The sequence below is a fragment of the Myotis lucifugus genome, unplaced genomic scaffold (genome assembly GCF_000147115.1).
Source record: "Myotis lucifugus unplaced genomic scaffold, Myoluc2.0 scaffold_0, whole genome shotgun sequence".
NCBI lineage: Eukaryota > Metazoa > Chordata > Mammalia > Chiroptera > Vespertilionidae > Myotis > Myotis lucifugus.
In genome coordinates, this window is record NW_005871048.1 from 13725297 (window position 1) to 13731296 (window position 6000).

The 6000-nt window shown below is 41.4% G+C and overlaps 1 pseudogene; it reads right to left on the reverse strand.

Moving 5' to 3' along the window:
- The window catches only part of LOC106698684, a 104883-nt pseudogene extending 99287 nt beyond the window's left edge, over positions 1 to 5596 (reverse strand).
- Between the last annotated feature and the right edge of the window lie 404 nt (positions 5597 to 6000).

A 6000-nucleotide genomic window follows, 5' to 3' on the forward strand; every position in this document is an offset into this window, starting at 1 on the left:
TCTCGCTTTTCACCAGCTCCTTCTTCCTGCTTCTCAGCCCCCAGCTCCCCAGTGCTCCCCAGCAACCACTGGTGCCCTGGGCCCCTGGTGGGCCTGGGTATGGAAGGAAGGGCTGGGGCCAGGCATGCTCATGCTGCACATGTGTCTCCTGTTTAGTTGTGAGACTGAGTCTCACCGGTCCCTCAATTATCCTCAAGCAAGACCAAATAGCAAATACAAAACACCATGACAAGTCAAGAGAGATAGTCAGAAAAAGATAAGTATCACATGATCTCATTCATATGTGGAATCTAATGAACAAAATAAACTGATGAACAAAATAGAACCAGAGACACAGAAGCATGGAACAGACTGACGAATTTCAGAGGAAAAGCGGGGGTGGGGAGGGAGAAGGGAGTGATTAACCAGGGAACTTATATGCATACTAGAGGCCCAATGCACGAATTCGTGCACGGGTAGGGTCCCTCAGCCTAGCCTGCAGGGATTGGGCCAAAACCTGCTCTCCAATATCCCCCAAGTGATCCCGGATTTCGAGAGGGCAGTTCTCAGGTGATGCACCCTGGAATCGGGCTCCCTCCTCTCTGGTTCCAGGTGTGTCACCCGAGAACCACAGCTACCAAATCACCACAGCTCGGCAGCTCCAGTGTTGAGCGTTTGTCCCCTGGTGGTCAGTGTGCATCATAGCTACCAGTTGGACAGTCGAATAGTCGGGCGGTTGCTTAGGCTTTTATATATATAGATATGCATAACCCATGGACACAGACAATAGAGTGGTGAAGGCCTGGGAGGGGTGAGTACATGTTGGAAGAGGTCAATGGGGGGGAGAGGGGGGAGACACACATAACACAAACAAAGGGGACATCCATAATCTTTCAATAATAAAGATAAATTGGGGGGGGGAAGAAGAAGAAAGAAAGTATTTTCTTCTGCTTTTTCCACATTTGCACTTTGGCGCTGGGTCCCACACATGTAGCCAACACTGGTGAGAGAGATAGCTAATGACTGTGCAAGGTGTGAGCTGGCCTGATGCTTGAACACAGCAGGGAGTAAGGGTGAACAGCAAATCCACGGGTGAAGAGCAAATATAAAGGCCAGAGCTAGGCAATGAGACACAGGTTTGAAGCAGGGGAGAGGAGAGGAAGACAAGGAAGTAAAGCCAAGATGTATGCATGGCAAGGGTAATCTAAATCCAAATTTAAATAGTGGCTGGCGCTTCAATCTTGTTTATACATGGGTAGGGTCCATCTGACTCATATGGCCAAAAATGAGGCTGAGCAGTGTTGACTATGTTCTAAGCCCATGTTAGTCCCTGAGAGGGGGAAATAAAGGCAGTTACACATTTACCTGACGCTGAGTTTGTCTTTTAGCCTTCCTATATGATGGAAAGAATTACCATAATGAAAATTCAGTTATCTGTTATGCATTTAATGTGAATGTAACTATTGAAAAGAATGACTGCCATTTCTTATAACATTCTTTTTTTAAACAATGTATTATAATCTACAGGGGAGAAAGAAAAACTTTTACTTTCTCTCTTAAGTTTGGCGTCTTCAGATATCTATATGGGGATACTGATATGGGCTATTGCTCCTGCTCAGGAAGGCGGGAACCAGGCAGCAAATTCTCCCCATTTGGGATGCCATAACCTCCCAGCACGTCTTGCTCGGCACCTCTGAAGTTGTGCTGAGTTGGAAAGAGGTGCAAACAATCCTCAGCCCTCTGCTTATTTTTTAACAAGATGGAATTTAATTAAACACAATTTGTGCTCTTAATTTATTCCTCTGGAGCCTTTATAGGCTCAGAGTTGCTACTGCTAACTACAGCTTAGAGAGAGGAAAGTTTTTAACTATACTTTGAGACAGAAGCTACTTATCAGGTGGCAGGGGAAGCAGGGAGCAAGCTTGGAAGGAAGGAACATCTGGCTTGTCTGACATCTGACATTTTTGTTTACTTAACAAACGCCCCTATAGTGCTTACTGTGGTGTCAGGCACTGTTCCAGGTGCCTTACGAACACTAATTAATTGAGTGCTCATAACAATCAGGGCTGACTTATCCAGGAGGCATGGTGCCAAGGACTGTGGAAAACAAGTTTTAATTTCTTTAAAGTCAAGAGAAAAAAATTAATATAATAACAATGACTATATAATAAGGAACTCATCCTGGACTGTATTTGTCTTTATACCAGTGTGGCAAATTTTTAATATTATTTATGGAAAAAGGGGCCCATAAAGGTAAATGTTTATAGGGCCACAAAAATCATAATATAGTTCTAATACCAAATGTACTTTTATGTTAATTTTACAGATGAGAGGACCCACACACACTTATACTAGTAGCTGACAGAGCTGAGACTCAAGGAAGGCGATCTGCTTCTGGCTCCACAGAACACTGTGTTGAGCTGTGCTGACGTGCTCATCAATGAAGTATTTCACATGAATTTTCTAGGTAGCTAACAAATTAGCACTCCACAAAACCAAAATGCTTTGTTTTAATAATTTTGGAAGAAGGTCTTTCCTACATTTGTTATTTACCTCCTGCCTTATTAGATTAGCCTGAGCATAATCTACTCTTTTTCATGATGATAACAGTATCCTTATCCATAGACAATCTTACTGAGTATTTTTATATGCCTGGAATCCTTCTAAGATTTACTTTATAAGTGCTAACTCTTTGACCCCTCACAACTCTATGAGACATATAGATTTATTCTTTTAGATGAGGAAACCCAAGTTAAGTTAAGCTACTTGTCTAAGTTCACCCAACCACTTGAGAGCAATGGAACTCGGCATCCACTTGAGAGCAATGGAAGGAACTCAGCATCCTGGCTCTTTGTTGTGCATACAGAGTGATGAGTGGGAGCTTTGTTGTGCATACAGAGTGATGCTCTCCGGAGCTTTATTCCTACCCTTGCATCTTCAAACCAAGATGTTATTTTAAGTCTGTGTCAACTCTTCAGGGTGTATGTCTTCTCTGTCCTTGTCAGGCAGCTGACTGATAGTTTTAGCTGTGTTTTGTTTCCAGTTTGTAAGGGCCTATGAGGGACCATGTTTATTTGCTGCTTCCAAATCACTTTAATGAAGAACCAGAGAGCCCATCATCTTAGTGTTGTGTGTCAGGTAGATCAACATGTGCTGTGTGGAGGGAGAGGTGCCCTGTAAACAGCCTTGTGATCCCTACTGCCTGGCTTTGTGAGGGTGATTTTGGATGCTTTGAGGACTTTTGTTGGTTAATGTTCATTTATTTCTTATTTTTCAGCTAAGTTTTCAATGGTGAATGCTGAGTAGTGGCGTGGCAGATATTATCACATGTAAGGGGAAAATACTACTTGGCATGATACCTTAATCAAGCAAGTGGTTTGACAGAATTCATTTGCCAGGTAACTGCACTATCTTTGTGGTGTTTATTGAATGGTGTTACATATGATTTAACTGGAAAGTAAGACTCTATTGGGCTATTCTGACTCCTTTATGGCTCAATCTTGAATGCTAGGCCTAAAGTTTGGAGGGACTCCATATATCTCCTTACCTATATATCTGTATGTATGTATATTTATACATTTATATGTGTATTTCAACATAAAATATATGTTTTATATATTATGTATATATTTTTATATATTATGTTATGTATATTTCTTATGTTGGAATGAACAAATGTTTTTTACTTGTCTTGACCCCTGCTCATATCCAAACATCACATTAGGCATATCCTAAATTCGGCCTTCATAACTATTTTAGACTTTATAATCTAATTAGAGGCCCAGTGCACAGATTCGTGCACATTGAAAGTAAATTAATTAGAAGGTAGCCGGCGGGGTGGGACTGGGCGAGACAGGCTGGACACACCCTGGAGCTAACCTCCCCTGGTCCCTCCCCACCGGCTGCACCTGGGGCAGCGCTGGGGCTCGAAGGGCGTCTGCAGAGTGAGCGGGGTCCCTCCGGTAGTGGGGTCCCTCAGCCTGGCCTGCGGAGATTGGGCCGAAACTGGCTCTCCAACATCCCCCAAGGGGTCCCGGAGTACGAGAGAGCACTCTGCAAAGTTGCTATCGCTTGGCAGCTCCTGCGTTGAGCATCTGCCCCCTGGTGGTCAGTGTGTGTCACAGCTACTGGCCAATCAGCCAGTTGCTTAGCCTTTTATATATATAGATTGGTTACAACTCTAGGATTTGAAGACTGCTCTCTGACACCAATTGATTCTTTTCTGTTAACTGCATTAATTCTTGACCTTCACAGCCTTCTCAGGAAACACTGCTACCATGCCCAACTCTTCTCTGTGCCTGGCCCCAGAAAGCTGTGCTGATTGAGAATCAGTTTACAAGTTTGTAGAGGCTTGACAGTTTCTGGGTCCTACTGCTTAGTCATCATGAGTATACCTGAAGCCCTTTGTAGGTTCTGAAATATTGACTGATATTTTGGATAGGAGAAAAACAGGCAAGAGGTGAGTCAATTTCTTGGAACATTTTCAATTGTTTAAAAAACAATAACAAGCAAAGTACTCTAGACTGCTACTTAAGTCAGAGTTTAAACACTGGTGATGCTCAGGTTGGATCTGAGCCATAGACATGTTGGGCTTTTAAATCAATTGCTTTCATTTTTAAAATCTAGAAATTTCACTACATAATCTCCAGACTTTTAACTGCTTTTGCAACTGGGTGATCTGAAAGCACGGGACCTATATTCCTGCACAATTGGCCAGAATGAGATAGTACCTGGCCATTTAGAAAGGACATGCACTTAAAAAATTATATATATATAAAATTTCAGAGAAGGGAGAGGGAGAGAGAGATAGAAACATCAATAATGAAAAAGAATCATTGATTAGATTGGCTGCCTCCTGTACGCCCCACACTAAGGATCAAGCCTGCAACCCGGGCATATGCCCTGACCAGGAATTAAACTATGACCTTTGGTTCATAGGTCAACGTTCAACCACTGAGCCATGTTGGCTGGGCATGCACTTTTTTGTCATAATCCATCTTCAGTACTATTTGCTTATTTACATGACCTGCCTGTGCCCTGGAGCATTTGATTTTATATCCCCTACTATGAATCAATGAAGGATGCAAGCTCAAAAGCTCAAGACCACAGTGCCTATGCTTAATTTCCTGTTTAGTTTATATAATCTTAAAAATTAATATTAAAAAGCAATACTCACACATAAAAAAATTAAAACAAGGTAGAAACGTGTATAGTAAAAAGTATAAGTCCACTGACCCCACTTATCTAAAAATTCCCTTTCATTGGTCCAAGAAATAATACTGTTAATAGTATCTTTTATATTCATTTATATATTTTCCATGAATAGGGTTTTAAAAAAAAAATCCAACTGGGGCTATCTACTTTTTGTAAGGCTGTGAGTGTATGTAAATACAGCCTTACAAAAGGGTCCCACACATGAACGAGAGCAATGTGGTATATTAAAGTAATTATCTGTATAATTAACAAAAACTCTTGGTGCAATTTCCAAATATTAGAAAAAAAATGTTTTTTAATTACCTGGCTAATTACCTTCATTAGTCATTCTCTTGGCTCCTTTCTTCATGGAAGGAATCCATCCATTCAGTAGACATTCATTGAATTCCTTTTATGTTCAAGGTGCTCTATGAGGTAAAGTGGAAAATACATAGATGAATTGAAAACAAAATCAACAACATTAATATAAGAAAAAAGTGAGTATTTTCTCCTAAAAGAATGAGGTGAAGGCATTGAATTTCGAATTGAACATGCCCCATTGTCAGTGGATCAAGTCTAAGATTTGAAGGACACTTAAAAGTCCTAGATATAACCCAAACCTGAAAAGGTGAAGCAAAGGAAGAGGTTCAGTGAGGGGGGAGGGCGTGGATGATGCATAGTTGGTAGGAGGTGGCCTGGCCATGTGAGGTGAGGATGAAGGAGAGCTCACTGAAAAAGCATCATTTCTCCTGGTACAGACCTGCAGGCATTTGGTCTGTGTTCAAAAAAATATGACTGCAGTTTCTTTTCTTTCCTAAAGTAAATTTC